The 15,113-nt window shown below is 42.3% G+C and overlaps 1 pseudogene across 1 annotated transcript; it reads right to left on the bottom strand.

The window, feature by feature from the left end:
• Positions 1–789, bottom strand: LOC310779653 (leucine-rich repeat-containing protein 18 pseudogene; annotated as a pseudogene). The gene has a single exon. The product of its transcript is annotated as a leucine-rich repeat-containing protein 18 pseudogene (transcript).
• Between the last annotated feature and the right edge of the window lie 14,324 nt (positions 790–15,113).

Genomic DNA, 15,113 nt, shown 5'->3' on the forward strand with positions numbered 1-15,113 from the left:
CTAGCATGTAGGAACCCGGAAACACGCCCGCGTTTGGGGATGGGGCCCATGTCTGGTGATCAACCCGGAAATCACTTTGGACTTGCCAACTTCCCTTTTCATGGCATCCTCCAGCTTCTTCCTCTCTGTTTGGCACTTCCTCAGACAGTTCCAGCAGAGCTCGCTCTCCTTCACCAGGTACAGGGTCTCCACCCTCTTCTTGACAGGGTCCAGGCAGGGCAGTTGCTCAGCACGCAGGGGGTTCCCATCCAGGTTGACCATCTCCAGGTTCTTGAGCCTCCGGAGGCAACTGGGGTAGCGGGTGAGGCGGTTGTCGAAGAGGCCGATGTGGCGGAGCTCCTTGAGGTCACCCACACAGGAGGGCAGGCTCTCCAGCTGGTTCAGGCCCAGGTTGAGCTTCTGCAGGTTGGTGAGCAGGGAGAGCTTGCTGGGTAGGGAGTCGGCACTCAGGCGGTTGTTATGCAGGTTCAACACCACCAGGTTCTGAAGGTGACCCAGGGCCTCAGGGAGCTTCTCCAACTGGTTGCTGTGCAGATCCAGAAAGCTGAGGTTGACGAACTGGTCGATGAAGTCCGGTAGCTTTCTGATATGGTTCCGGCTCAGGTCCAGTTCATCCACGTCGTTGCACAGCTTCAGGAGGCACTTGGGCACAGCGCTGATTTCCTGGTTGCTGAGGTCCAGACGCTGTTTGCCATCCGGCGTCATCTGCAGGCAGCTCTTAGCCATCTTCAAGGTCAGCTTCTTACCTTGAGGCGGGCCCGCTTTCTTTTTGCCCTTCGACTTGGCCATGTTATACAGAACACTGTGTGACGTGTTAGTGGCCGGTGATCAGTAATCATCAGACCCTCATACAGGTCCTTTCATAGAGTCCTCGGTGATGTCAAGATCTCAAGTTGCCGGAGTAGCACTGGTCCTACTAACCTCTGCAGGGAAGGAGTTATGGCACTGACAATATCTGACATCATCAGTGTCTGTCATAAATCACTGATGATATCACTTATTTGTATAGAATTGGTGATGTCACCAGTGATGTCACTCGAACACTCAATGGTGATGTCATCAGTGATGTCATTCAGCAATTGTGATGTCATCAGTGTTGTCACAAGTGCACTCAATAAACTTGCATGTGTCTGTGTGTGTGTGTGTGCGTGTGTGTGTTAGTGTGTGTGCGTGCCTGCGGTCTTCTTGCAGTTGGATTCCTTTATGCTGCATTACCGTCTCCTTCTGGATTTATTCATCCACTGTTTCCCTACATTCTGTTCCTCCACCCACGCGTCTGTCATCGGGCTGAACATGCCCAGTTGACATAGTGATGTCAGCAACAAGAGCAACTTGAGCAATTGTGTCACTCACTGATGACATCACTCGGACTAGGCATTCTTAGTTGAGCAATTGTGCGCTGATGATGTCACAATGTCAAGAGTGACTCTGGAAACTCAAGCACTGTGTGTGTGTGTTTTGTGTGTGTATCTGTCTCGAATTTCCCGAGTTGCATCAGTGTATACCCTCTGCAGGGAAGGAGTTATGACATCACTGATGATGTCACAATGTCTATGACATCATCAGTGTATATGTCAATCACTGATGACATCACAATTGCTTGAGTGACATCACTGATGAAATAGTCTGACAGTGGTCCCAATCACATTTTAATTCAATTTTAGGAATTCCTACGGAAAACCCCAGAAATGCTGACTTGTGATTCATACGCTCATACGTTCATGGAAGTGTGCTGACGTAAGGCAATTTATGACCTTATCACTTTCATATATATATATATATATATATAAAATCTTGCGAGCTACAGGAGAGCGAGCCTGCACGCAAGATGCCTAGTTTTATGTAAAGCACTTTGAATTGCATCTGTGAAATGTGCTATACAAATAAACTACGACACTAGACAGATTGGCTGAAACCCTGCTGTAACCAACACAAGAGCTGTTTCTTTAATTAATATCCTCCTGAGGAGCATGCCCCCGGACTCCAGTAGTCAAGTGCAAGAAATGTGTTCATAAGAAATAGTAAACTAACGGAAGGTAATCAGTTACATTACTTTTATGTTGTGATACTTGGATTACGTTACTGATTGCAATTTTTAACAGGTATTGTATTGTATCAGATTACATTTTTAAAGTAACCCTCCCAACCCTGCTGAAAATATATCTGTATAGTCTTTGTTTACAATCCTGTGGGGCTTATTTAAAATAGAAACTATTTACGCCACACTTGTATAATGTTAATGTTTAAATGTACTGCTGTCCTTGTCTTCTTTATAGCCTCTGTGTGTGTGTGTGTGTGTGTGTGTGTGTGTGTGTGTGTGTGTGTGGTGTGTGTGCGCATGCATCAACCCAGCCTCCCAGCTCCTCCCCCTGTCCTCCTTTCATCCTCTCCCTCCTCCTCATCTGTTCTCCGGGTTCCTCAGGCAGAGAGCTCAGCCTGGCAGCCAAGGGTGACAGGAGAAGATGGCAGCTTGGTATGGCAATGCCGACACACACACACACACACACACACACACACACACACACAGACGCACGCACATACGCACGCACGCACGCACGCACGCAACACACACACACACACATGCACACACACACACACACACACACACACACACACACACACACACACACACACACACACACACACTAGCCAGTATAGCCATATCAGTGAGGAAATCCATTTACATAATGCATCCCCATAGCCCCCTAACCAATGCCTAATGTTAACCTAAAGCCAACCAAGGCTAAAGGGCCCATTCACACTTTGAATGATAACTATAAAGATAACTATTATATAAAAAGATTTAAATCATAAATAGAATGTGTACACACTACAATTTAAAAGATCCAAAGCAACGACTATTCTGTGTGAATGGGCCTTCAAACCCTTTGAAGGTGTGTGAGAAAGTGAGGACCGGCCAAAATGTCCCCACTCTCCTAAAATGTCCTCACTTCCCAGGTATAAAACTCAAATTGGTCCTCACTAAGATAGCTATACAAGAACACACGCACACACACACACACACACACACACACACACACACACACACACACACACACACACACACACACACACACACACACACTTCATGGGCTTCAGCATTTCGCTCCTCCCCCACAGCATGAGGAGGGAGGAGAGAGCAGGAGGGGGGCAGAGGAAAATTCCATTAGTCAGTGTGTGTGTGTGTGTGTGTGTGTGGGCGGGGGTTGTGTGTATGTGTGATTCATGGATGAATCAGCCTTGGGGTGTCAGTAGTCTGATGACATCCAGGGTTAAGGCTGTAATTCATGTGACACATCACTTATCAATCCCCTTCAGTCAATATCCAATTTCAAATAAAACACAAAGACAAAAGACTTGGTTTCCACAATTTATTTCATTTTTGCTGTAAAAAATATGATTTTATTTTCTATAAAATATGTATGACAACTTCCTTATCTTACTTACCCTTTTTGCTCCCTAAATACCAAAATAGAAAATAAGTCAAAATATATTGAAAATTGACTTTTATGACCTTTTCAAAAATAATACCCTAATGAAGAACACATTCAGTAGTATGTGAATAAAAACGATGTACTGGAGGATATAGCGACATTTTAAGTTACCTAAGAGCCTTCTATCCCTATTATAATAGCTTTAGTTCCTTGGACTTAGCATCCCTTGGGTAGTAGGGGCAGTTCCTTGAAACCATCTCTGGCAGCATTCCAATTTGGAACAATAAAGGACCCAGAACTGAACCTTGGGGGACCCCATATTTCACATCGGAGTTGTCAGAGCTGGAGTTGCTATAATGGACACTTTGTTTTCTGTCCGACAAATACGACCTGAACCACAAAAGAGTGGAATGCTAATGTAGGTAGGCGATGGCTGCAATTAAATCAAGCACAACCAAAATTGACGAGGAACTGGAGTCAGAAGCCATTAGCAGTTCTTTAACTCCTTGCTGTCTCAGTGCTACAGCATGGCCTCAAACTGGACAGGAAGAAGCATTAGAGTGCTGTCTCAGTGCTGCAGCATGGCCTCAAACTGGACAGGAAGAAGCATTAGAGTGCTGTCTCAGTGCTGCAGCACGGCCTCAAACTGGACAGGAAGAAGCATTAGAGGGCTGACTCAGTGCTGCAGCATGGCCTCAAACTGGACAGGAAGAAGCATTAGAGTGCTGTCTCAGTGCTGCAGCATGGCCTCAAACTGGACAGGAAGAAGCATTAGAGTGCTGTCTCAGTGCTGCAGCATGGCCTCAAACTGGACAGGAAGAAGCATTAGAGGGCTGACTCAGTGCTGCAGCATGGCCTCAAACTGGACAGGAAGAAGCATTAGAGGGCTGTCTCAGTGCTGCAGCACGGCCTCAAACTGGACAGGAAGAAGCATTAGAGGGCTGACACAGTGCTGCAGCACGGCCTCAAACTGGACAGGAAGAAGCATTAGAGTGCTGTCTCAGTGCTGCAGCATGGCCTCAAACTGGACAGGAAGAAGCATTAGAGGGCTGTCTCAGTGCTGCAGCATGGCCTCAAACTGGACAGGAAGAAGCATTAGAGTGCTGTCTCAGTGCTGCAGCATGGCCTCAAACTGGACAGGAAGAAGCATTAGAGTGCTGTCTCAGTGCTGTAGCATAGCCTCAAACTGGACAGGAAGAAGCATTAGAGTGCTGTCTCAGTGCTGCAGCATGGCCTCAAACTGGACAGGAAGAAGCATTAGAGGGCTGACTCAGTGCTGCAGCATGGCCTCAAACTGGACAGGAAGAAGCATTAGAGTGCTGTCTCAGTGCTGCAGCATGGCCTCAAACTGGACAGGAAGAAGCATTAGAGGGCTGTCTCAGTGCTGCAGCATGGCCTCAAACTGGACAGGAAGAAGCATTAGAGTGCTGTCTCAGTGCTGCAGCATAGCCTCAAACTGGACAGGAAGAAGCATTAGAGTGCTGTCTCAGTGCTGCAGCATGGCCTCAAACTGGACAGGAAGAAGCATTAGAGGGCTGACTCAGTGCTGCAGCATGGCCTCAAACTGGACAGGAAGAAGCATTAGAGTGCTGGCTCAGTGCTGCAGCATGGCCTCAAACTGGACAGAAGAAGCATGAGAAACCCAGATTGTTGCAGGGGACCAAAGAAATATTGTCATGTCGTAACTGCTAATTTTGCACTTTTTATTCTTCAGCATTTATTTATTATTTAAATATGACATCACTGAGGATGTCACAATGCCTATGACATCATCAGTGATGTCATAATGCATAATTGCTCAAGTGACATCACTGATGACATCACTTACGGGATTTTACGACATCACTGATGACATTATCAGTGATGTCACAATGCTGGGACGACAACACTGATGACATCATCAGTGGGACAAAAATGGAAACAAACAGAAACATTGCCTCCGATAATTTACATTTCATGTCAAGCCGGTTCGTCGTCTAGCAGCTAGCGTTAGCACTTTTGTGCTAGCACCTAAGTGTTGAACTTAGGTCCGGTGGAATCAGTGTCCAGCCTTCTGATTGACCTGTTATTTGTCAGGTGATATGTTTAGACTCGTTCTTTATTGCAACTTAACGTCAGTAAAGCTTGTGCTTCTTCTTCTGCACTATCTGCTTTTACTGGAGCTTTGCTGCATGCTTGGGACCCTGACTGCCACCTGGTGGCTAACTCTTGCAACAGTGGGCAGCATTTGTATTAATGAAAGATAATGGAAGTGCATTTGTATCCAGTGACAGGTAATAACACCTGTGATTGAAGATAATTGAAAACCATGAACTCCCACCAGCCTTTTGGTGCAGATTACCTATAGATGTCACATCTTTTCCTGCTGTTTCATGTATGCCAGATGAAGCTCTTGTGACCAACATGTTAAAGGTAATGCTGTGTAGTGTTTACAGTGTATGATACCATGTTGTCCTCAGATAACAGCGTCTCAAAAACCTCCAGGTTGAGGAATATTACCCAGTTGGCTACATTTCCTACTTGGAATTCCAATTTGAAGAGCCGTTTCATTTTCCTTACTTACTGATTGTCTGGATGGCAGCATAAACATGAAAGCTCAGGAAAGTTTCAGCTTCTTCAATTTTACTACAGCAGAACCAGAGGAGAGGACTAATAAGACTTTGGGAGAGACGGCCGATATTTCTGTGTTTCCGGTGTAGAGTGAAGTTGGAGTTGGAGTTGATCAGGTCCAGACGACATTTCAGCTAATCAACGCATAGCTGCATATGAGACATTGTGGACTGTCAACGACGACGGAAGCCAAGTCTTGGCGTGGACGTCCGCTCTACACCAGAACTCCAGAAATATCAGCCGTCTGTCCCAGTCTTATTAGGCATCAGACTACCAGAGATTGCAGTAGTAATATCCACATCCAAAGAAAATCATATAACTCTTCATATTCTTATTTTGACCATGAATTACTTTTCCTCAAGAGTCAAGTGTGACCGAGTCCATTCCAGTCACCTAAATTAAGGCAACTAGAATATACTTGGTCCCAGTGTCAGGTGTCAAACTCTTACAGTGTGAAAAAAGCCATTAAGTCTTCAAGTTGAGTTGCCATTTCTGGTTGTGCACATCGCCAAAATATTCTATAACCCAACTCATCCTACCTGTTGAATAAAGTAGGGAATCAAAAATTCCATGTTCCTTTCATTACAGGGTGCTTCCAAGAATAAATTATCCCAGATTTAAGACTTTGCAAGAACACTAGTATTATGATCTTATCAGGAATAAAATAGATCTTAGACTTGTATAGATGCAACCATAGAGGCCCCCGTTTGACTGTATGAGCTACATGCACCAGTCTAAAAGATTTGGGTTTAACGTTATGCTTGTATACGTGTCAAGGCAAAGGCAGCCTAATCTCCTGTCCCATCTTACTGACAGTAGGCTACCAACACAGCAGTACACTTTCACATACAAGGAATAATATGAAAGGAGTATGTGAAGTAAGATACTGTACATCCAATTGTAGGCTAGTGCTTATCACAGCAATGTTTGCGCAAACACTGCTGAGTGATACTGAACTACGAGTGGTCAACTGAAAGTACTGCAACACACTAAAGGGAACACAGTGATCGATTTTCAAGGTGGTCAAAACGACCGACGTTTGGGCGAATGCGACCTCTGGTGGTCTTTAACATAATGACAGGCTAATATTGAAATAGCTCGCTGACGCGTAAAGCTGCCTCCCCATGATAAGCAATCTTCTCTTCTCTCAGTGGAGAAAGGTCAGCGCTATAGGGGAGGGGGGGCTTAAGAGACTAGGGGTGGGTTAGCTGAATAAGTTTTAGTTGCCTAACCTTAACCAAGTTGTTTTAGTCAGCAAAAATAACCTAGCACTGTTATGGCGCTTCGTCAGGAGATTTTCTCCTCTCATAGGCTCTGTCACTGACAATATAGTTCACCATTTAACTTTTTCCCTCTGTGTACACTTCAGTCTGACAAGTCTTACTGTAGCTGGGCTAGAAGATGGTTTTCGAACGATGAAAGCCTTTTCTCCGATACTTTCTGTATAAAATCCACTTTTTTGGACTTGAAAGCATGTAACCACAAATCTGAACGGCCATATTCTCACTCCTGCTACCTACATTGGTGTAGTAGTCTAAAAGTGTCTTCATTTCCCAGCTACAGTACTGTAAGTAATGTCTAGAGACCAAGGCTAGCCTAAACCCAACCAAGCTGCTTTACCTGCCTAAACATAACCAGGAAAAGCTGTGCTACCAGCGAGCCTGTCCCGCTGGATCGAGCCCATGCAGCCTGGACTGGACGCAGAGCATCTCCCACTGCACCCGTGGTGTCAAAAAAGTGAGGAAAAGACAGCGACACTCGCTCATGCCGTTTTGGAAGTCAATGGAAATGGACCTATTCTGTCGTTTCAGTATGAGTACTTGTTGTCCAAATCAGCCAATCGAATGATAGAACCTGATTCAAATCTTTGTACTGCAAAGTGATTCATAATTCCACCGTTATCTCTCATTGGTCAATAGTGACTGCTTTACCACACTGCATCTATTTACACAGTTTGTTTACCCAGTGGTTTAAGTTGTATCAAAGCTAAATGACATTTTAACTCTGCGTATCGAACCCAGGGCACGTGTTCTAATGACAACCTGATAGGTGACTTCAACCGTATTGTTCTCCATGATTTCAGACCCCAGATTCAAACTTGTTTGCATGTCTGTTGTATGGTCATGAAGGTCCTGATAAACTGATTGTTCCAATGAGATACAGTGTGGGGGAGCGAGAACGTAGCGGAGGGTTAACTCACCTAAACTTAACCACTGCTTTAGGCTCAGAGAAATATGCAAGACTTTGTATATACAGGTACATACAGTATACATAGTATATACAGGTACATACAGTATACATAGTATATACAGGTACATACAGTAATAGTATACATAGTATATACTTGTATGGAGACAAGGTCACACCAAACTCTTTACTTTAAAAATCTACCATTTTAATGTGGCCATTCTCATTGGACAATGTACATACCTGGTAGAACAAGACTTATGATGCTAGGTTCTTGTCTGGTAAATGTGGCATACAAGTGATCCACCAAGCAGTACTTACTTAAAAAAGACAAAGAAAAAAGGCTCACACTTCACAAGATTGTAGAAATAGACAAATCAATACTTAACATTTGATTGAAATAGCATAAGAGCTTGGGATATTGGATGTTTGCTGAAATTAATGCTGGATGCTCACGATTTCATGTTCTTCCAGGTGTGCACATTTGCTGACAAGCATGGCGACATTAAACAGCCTGAACTTGTCTGCCATTTTGGTGTCAGGGCTTTTTCATCTTATAGCTTTGTGAGATATGAATGAATCTGTGATGGTATTGATTGACAGTATTGATTTCACTAAGACTTATAAGCATGATACTCTTTTTGACCACTAGAGAGGTCCTAGTACTGATGAGCGTCAAAAAAGAAAACCCGACAAGAAAACAGTGTTTTTTTATCCCAAATGGGAAATAGATTACATGTTTACTGAGTTCGGGGGGCAATGTTTATTGTGCTCAGTTTTGTGTTGTTGTTATTATTGCCTTTATTCTGTGTATCCTTATCTTTGATATGAACGGAATGCATTCATGATACTATGATGAAATAATGTAAAGAGAAATATTAGTGCCTTAAATGTTAAAAGCTGTTATCCTGTTCTGAATGCATCAACATTGTTAAATGTAGCACCTAGAAAATGGGAAAATATTGTTGACTTTACTCTGGCCTAAATGAAGCTCAGCGAAAATTCTGAAAGGGAGACCTTGCACGCTCATTCACTCTCCCCTAAGGAGAAGCCCTTTAATTGTCACGGGCACTCATTCATCCCCTCCGTCTTCATTCACCTCTTTCCCGCTTTCAGGAGAAACCCTTTAATTCCACTCATTCCCTGCCCTGCTCTTTCACAGTGTTCCTGCGACCCTCCTCCACCCCATTATCCTCCAGCCCTCTCCGAGGTCTACAGATCAGAAGCCTTCTCTAGCAAGACCAAGACCTCTCCTCCCTCACCACCAGGTCTAGACTCCACGGGGGGATATTCAATCCTACTCCTGGCTGCACTACCCCTGCTGATCATGACATCATTATCAAGCTGACGTCATGATGGAGTCTAATCGCCAAAGATATTTAATGTTGCCTAAGGCTCATGTATCAATCATTTAATAATCATTGTTAATCTAGAAATGTGTCTCTCCTTATTGAAATATAATTACTTGCTGACATGATAGCATTAATAATAACAATTAGCTTTTGCATCATCTCTGGCAAAGCTGTTATTGTTAAAAATGTAGATAAAAGTTTTTGGATGTCCGGGTAGTGCAACTGTAAATTTCCTGTCTACCAACACGAGGGTCACAGGTTCGAGCCCCCATGTTATCTCTGGCTTGGCCGGGCATCCATACAGGCACAATTGGCCGTGTCTGCGGGTGGGAAGCCGGATTAAGGGTATATGTGTCTTGGTCACTGTGCTAGCGCCTCCTCTGGTCGGTCAGGGCACCTTTTCAGGGGGATGGGAACTGGGGGGAATAGCGTGATCCTCCCACGTGATCCTCCTGCCGTCAGAAACCCATCGCTGTCAGGTGAAAATCAGTGGCTGGTAACTGCACTGCACATGTATCGGAGAAAGCATGTGCTAGACTACAACTCTCTCCAGATCAGCAGAGGGGGTCGAGCAACGACTGGGACAGTGGCGGGAATTAGCCAAGTACATTTGGGGAGAAAACGGGGGGAAATACAGAAAAAAAAGTATAAAGGTTTTCTTTGTCCCTCATATAGGGAAATCTTCATGATGCAAGGGCCAATAAAATATAGTACAGTAATAAAGATATGAGGTTTTTCTACATTCTTAGAAAGTTGACTTTTTGAAGGTACAAGTTGAAGTAAAACCAAAATAACATGAATTGGGGTTAAAAGGGAAATACTGCTAACACATTACCAGTGATGAATATGGGCGCAAGTAATGTGTGAGATTGGTTTGGAGAATTCATCCAAAACAGCACCAGATTCATTCATATCTCACAAACCTAAACCACAGTTCTGTGTATCAGCATGTACTCACTGTAGAGTACTGTAGGGATGAGTCCAAGACCTTCTTAAGACCAGGCCGGTTGCACAAAGCACCTAAAGTTAAGATTTTCCTTCAAGTCCGAGTTAAGGTTTCCATAAAATAAAATCGGTTTGCACAAAACACCCTTACAGGAAGTCTTCTTCTTAGGGCGAAACATTGTAAGGAAACAGGAAAAGATTGAAGGGAGTTTTGTACAACCAATTTTATTTTATGGAAACCTTAACTCTGACTTTAAGGGAAAATCTTAAGTTAAGGTGCTTTGTGCAACCGGCCCCTGGATGTTCGCACTTCTGGTTCCCTCGTCTCAAAGTCAATGGGGTTTTTGTATGGAGATTTCGGTTAAATGCCTGAAATAAGTCCTGTGGTTTAAAAAAAAGTTTATGAAACTGAGACCTTTGTGTTTAGCAAGAAAATCTTCACTAATGAGGACCACTTTTATGATTTTTGAAGCATTTTCTGAAAATTGCTATACAAAATGCATTTACGCTTCAAAAGTCATATAAAGGTGGTCCTCATTTGTGAAGATTATCTTGCTGAACACAACATTTGCCGTTTCATAAAAGTTTGTTAATCACAGACCTGATTTCAGGCATTAAATTCTGATACAAAAATCCCATTGATGAGATGAGGGAAGTGGAAGTACATGATTGTGACTTCTTGGTTGGCCTACACAAATATGTCATCCCTGCAATACTCTATTCTGAATGAAAAGATACAAACTAAGCCATGTGTTTATCTCTGATGTTGGGTGATATGTTTGTATGAGTTTGTCCATGTTGTCCCGTGTAAAACACACACATCTCACCACCCCATCTTTATTTTATCAGGATGTTTTTTTTTTCCTTTTTGTCCTTGCAAGTTAAAGCTAAAACACAAAGCTAGCTCTTTGACTATTAAGAGCCTAACAATCAGGCATGCATTTGTTATTTTTGTTGTTATTCTTTTTAAGATTGTCTTTTTTAAGACACCTAACAAAGGGGAAAAAAGTGAAAACAGTGAACGTGAAGAAAAAAGTAAGAGATGAAACTAAAAATAACAAATAAACATCAATCAACATAGAATTTCTGAAAAGCCAGGCCATCAAAGTCTAATGTTTCTACCCATATCTTCTAACAATCTGCACTCCTGCACTGTTAGTTCACTCCCCTTAATAAAAAATAATACTACAGACATACAGTAGACACATCAGCAGCTAAATGGTTAAAAACGATGCTTTTCATAGAGAGAAAACTAACAATTATTCTACAAGTCACATACAAGTTCTGGGTTTTTGTTGCGGCTTTTCTCAATTTCGACAATATCACAAATATATATATATATATATACCGTTGCATAATACATTTAGTAAGGTTTATATGTCTGTCATTGTTAAAAGGTTGTTTTCTTAAGGATGATAGCTACAGGCTACTTATGCAGACTACCAAAGAAATGTATAGATAGGAAGGTAGGCTATATGTTGGAAATTCACACAAGTACAATTTACGACTACAACAATGTTATATCAACTCAAGCAAAAAATAAAAGATAAAATAAAATGAAAAAAAGTTATATAATTCTACCTTTTGTAGCCAGCAGAATAGTGTACAGCTTTAAAAAAATAATGTATTTCAATGTTAGATCAAGGTGGCTAGGTTTACTCCGAAAATCGTTTGTTTGCATCGATTACCCTTTAGCATCCCAGTCGCTAACATTTATTACTAAAGTCCCCAAATGCAGCAATTGCAATGCATCACTATAAAACTCCACTGCTTTTCCTTCAGGTCCTAAGGTGTCTAAATGTGTCATTGCAGTGCTTAAGACTATTAAGTCTATAACTCCACTGCTTTTCCTTCAGGTCCTAAGGTGTCTAAATGTGTCATTGCAGTGCTTAAGTCTATAACTCCACTGCTTTTCCTTCAGGTCCTAAGGGGCATAAATGTGTCTAAATGTGTCATTGCAGTGCTTAAGACTCTTAAGTCTATAACTCCACTGCTTTTCCTTCAGGTCCTAAGGTGTCTAAATGTGTAATTGCAGTGCTTAAGACTCTTAAGTCTATAACTCCACTGCTTTTCCTTCAGGTCCTAAGGTGTCTAAATGTGTCTAAATGTGTAATTGCAGTGCTTAAGACTCTTAAGTCTATAACTCCACTGCTTTTCCTTCAGGTCCTAAGGTGTCTAAATGTGTCTAAATGTGTAATTGCAGTGCTTAAGACTCTTAAGTCTATAACTCCACTGCTTTTCCTTCAGGTCCTAAGGTGTCTAAATGTGTCTAAATGTGTAATTGCAGTGCTTAAGACTCTTAAGTCTATAACTCCACTGCTTTTCCTTCAGGTCCTAAGGTGTCTAAATGTGTCTAAATGTGTAATTGCAGTGCTTAAGACTCTTAAGTCTATAACTCCACTGCTTTTCCTTCAGGTCCTAAGGTGTCTAAATGTGTCTAAATGTGTAATTGCAGTGCTTAAGACTCTTAAGTCTATAACTCCACTGCTTTTCCTTCAGGTCCTAAGTGTCTAAATGTGTCATTGAAGTGCTTAAGACTCTATGTACAGTAAGCCATTAACACTGTAAACTGCAATTAGAAGTAGGAGTTCAACTCCCAGAAACAGGAACATTTTAGACTTGGACTAAAAAGTGCCAACAGTGCAGTCCCCCATCCCCAAAATACTGGTACAACCTTACTTAAAGCATACATGTGGTAAGTATAATATGACTACATTATAATACACAAAAGTGATAAAAATGCATTAGGCGATGTGTGGTTTTTATCACACATTTTGAAATGCATAGAGGCAGTTAACATGTACGTATAACAGCTTCTAAATGAGGTACACACTATTAGAACACATTATAATCCAGTATATCTGTATGCCTTAAGTAAGTAGTCACCGAAATTCTAATCTCTGGAATAATTTCCCAAATGCATCTTAGTCCTAAAACGATCTTTGTCCTGTGGTTTTCAATGAGACAAAATTAATCGTAGCACCAAGACACTTTTGGGAAACAGCCTACATGATTGGTCTTTAGGGACCCTGCAGTGAACCCATGTCTTTAACATGAAGACATTTAAAAAGGTGTCTGTGCTCGATGTAAACCTAGCCACACGTATTACAGACCCAACGCCACCAAACCTCCTCTCCCCCAAAACATTCACACACATTTTGCATTCAGCTGGAAAAAATGAGAACACATCCAATATACCTCTCACAGATCGTAAGGTTTTGTTGAAAAAGTTATTATTGTATTTAAAATAGTTTTGCATCTCTGTCAGAACAATTGGCATTTGATTCCTTTCTTCTGAAAAAAACCCCTCAATCAATAAATAAAATAACAAAATACTGTATTTTCTATTTTTTCTTCTTTTCAACCCTCCTTTCAAATTATCCGCTTGAGAATAAGCGGGAAAGTTGGTTATATAAAAAAATATTTTAAATAATAAGAAAAACGTCATTTTTTCAGTTAAGACCAAAATGCCTTTGAATGGCATCACAACTGCATTCAAACCCTTGACAGACAGACAGCTGAATGTCCAGTAAGGAGCCTAACTGAAATGGTGTTTCACTGTAGAAAAATGCACCCATATATTCCCATAGAGTAGGCTGCACGATGTCAGCATTGGTCAGGTCAGCTGGTACTGTGTAAGCAGTTTGTAATTTTACTACAGATCAAAGCCCTCCATTATAATACACCACGGAATGCAACCAATGGTTTTCAGGTGACGTAGTAGCACCATCTGGCAGCCATACTGGAGGTTAGGATTGGGTACCAAAATCGGTGCTTTTAAGGGTACCGAGCAAATTACATTGGTACTACCGGGTACCGATTCAAGTAAAGTCTATCTGTACCAAATTCCAGTACCTGCTGAGAGTGCATCTGTTTGTAAAATGTTCTAAATAAATAGCACTGAATGGAGCTACAGTGCACACCAACACTCTTCCAGGTAGTTACTGTATCTTTTTGTAGCCTGGCTCAATTAGACAGTATTTGAAGACAACCAATTGTCCAATGGACCTCCTAGTTGATAGGAGATTTGTGATGCAACAGGAACGCCTTTATATCTGACCAAAGCAAGCTGATTACAGCATCAATCACACAAACAGATGACCCAGCTTTTGTCCTGTGTGACAATGGCTTTGGCCCAGAACTAAAACAGGAGGTTGGGTGAAGGCATTGGTTTCAGCACACAATAGTGAAGATACACAGTGTGCTCAGGTAATGTGAAGGCTTGTGACTGTAACCGTACAGCTGTGGTCTGGTCAAGGACTGTCGGGCCACATTAAAAGACCAAGATGCATCCTTAACTCCTTTGAATGTGGCAGGGCTGTAGTGGTAAATACAGAGGTGGGTAAACTAGCCAAGGTGAGCAGTTTACCCACCTTGTTTCCCCTCATCGATTGATACAGGTGATCTGAAAATAGGTGAGTAAACAGAGAGGTGGGTATAACTGAGTTTACCCCTCCACTGCGCCCCCTTCTGTCCACCTCTGGAAACAGGAGGCAAGGCTGTTGGATTGGAGCTTTTCATGTGACCCGGTGTCAATACAATAGGATGACAATGTACACTCATTCAGACCTAGGTCATTGAGTTG

The sequence above is a fragment of the Poromitra crassiceps genome, assembly GCF_964638095.1.
Source record: "Poromitra crassiceps genome assembly, chromosome: 7".
Classification (NCBI taxonomy): Eukaryota; Metazoa; Chordata; class Actinopteri; order Beryciformes; family Melamphaidae; genus Poromitra; species Poromitra crassiceps.